This window comes from Poecilia reticulata, linkage group LG20 (genome assembly GCF_000633615.1).
Source record: "Poecilia reticulata strain Guanapo linkage group LG20, Guppy_female_1.0+MT, whole genome shotgun sequence".
Taxonomy (NCBI): Eukaryota; Metazoa; Chordata; class Actinopteri; order Cyprinodontiformes; family Poeciliidae; genus Poecilia; species Poecilia reticulata.
Window position 1 is genome coordinate 423,403 of NC_024350.1, and position 1,682 is coordinate 425,084.

Genomic DNA, 1,682 nt, shown 5'->3' on the forward strand with positions numbered 1-1,682 from the left:
AGCTAGCTATATTTTCAATAGCAAAAACTGCTGTGTTACCAACACCAAGTGCTTAATAAACATGATTTGATTTTAAGATAACTGGACAGAATTTTTCCCCTTGTTAATCTAACATTTTTCTTTCATACATTTTATTTGTTGCTGGCTTTCAGGGCCCTGTGATGGACTGGTGACCTGTCCAGGGTGAACCCTGCCTCTCATCTGATGGCTGCTGAAGATGGGCACCACCAGCCCCCCTCACCACCCTGCAMGGATCAGTGTGTTCAGATCATGGATGGAAAGATTTTAAGGTAGTTTGTCTCCTTAAGTCCACACTTAAACAGCTTCATAGTTAATGCCAACATCAACTGATTCTATGATATTGCTGACTATTTTTTTCTACTTCTAATATAAACAGGTGAAGAAGACACCCAGAAATGTTTTTCCACCCCAGGCATCTGGTCCCAATCATCATCAGTTCTTATGATGTCACATACATAGCGAGTCCACAACGTCTTAAAATTGTATTATTTTTTTTCTTTGTCATTTTTCTGTACTCTTTAAAATACAAATGCTTTCTCTGTTTAATTCCTCTATTGTTATTTTTTGTAGGTTTCTATAAAGTACAGTGGTCCAGTGAATGGGAAAGTTCTGGCGTTGATCCTTACTGTTCTTAGGAAGGAGAAATGTCAGTTTGTCTGCAGTAATACTGTGACATTGGATTAAAACAATACTCTGTCCTTGGTGAAACAGTTTTCACATTTCCTCCAAAGTGTACCTATTGTTTTATTGTGCTAATTTTAATAAACATGTTGTCTGTAAACTTTGAATGTATTGACAATTTGTACAATCCTGTGATAGTATATTAGCTCTTGAAAAATGTGGGTACATTTTATTTGACGGGGTCATAAGATTGACATAATACTGTCATAAACACCTGTTAGGAACATATTAAAAGGTGTCATGAAGTGTCATTTGCTAAGCAATGACACTTTTAATAAGAAGTTGCTTTTAAAGTTGGATTAGAAGTCTATTATTAAAAGTGCCAACTTTGCATTATTTTGTAAATAATGACACTAATGCAAAGTTGGCATTTTTAATGGACTTTTTATCCAACTTTTAAAGTAATTTTGCTTTAAAAATGTAATTCTTTGCCGAATTACACTTTATAACAACATTCATAAGGACTCCTTAATGTTTATGACAGTGTCATAAACATTGTGTGAAAGCACAATGTAATTAGTTTCACCTGTAAAGTGTGTTGTAATGGATCTTACTGTGTTCTGGTACCTGATGTGTTTTCAGTACTGATGTGTGCATGAAGCATGTAATTTACAAAGTGGCAAAGAATAATAATAAAAGACATTAAGTAACTAAAAGTGTGCTTCATTAGCAATTATAATAAACCAAAAGTGTAATTGTACCATACTGTAATCACACTACTAATATGTTAAATATGTAATGGCAATACACTTGAAATACATTCTAAGTATATTTTAAACGTAATTCAATCAAAATAATAGTACACTCAAAATACACTAATCAAGCACGTTTATATTACATAAAAAGCAATATAATTAAAGTATACTAAATGCAACTTAAGTTTCCCAAAAGAAGTATGTTAAAGTTTGCTTTGTACACTTTAAATCAGTGGTCCCCAATCCCCGGTCCGTGGACCAATTAGTCAGTGGTGGAGAAAGTAC

General features: G+C 33.5%; 1 long non-coding RNA gene across 1 annotated transcript; it reads left to right on the forward strand.

The window, feature by feature from the left end:
• Nucleotides 1-462: 462 nt before the first annotated feature.
• Nucleotides 463-729, forward strand: LOC103482227 (uncharacterized). Its single transcript, XR_536416.1, has 2 exons — nucleotides 463-503; nucleotides 592-729. It is a non-coding gene; the product is annotated as an uncharacterized LOC103482227 (long non-coding RNA).
• Nucleotides 730-1,682: the final 953 nt, after the last annotated feature.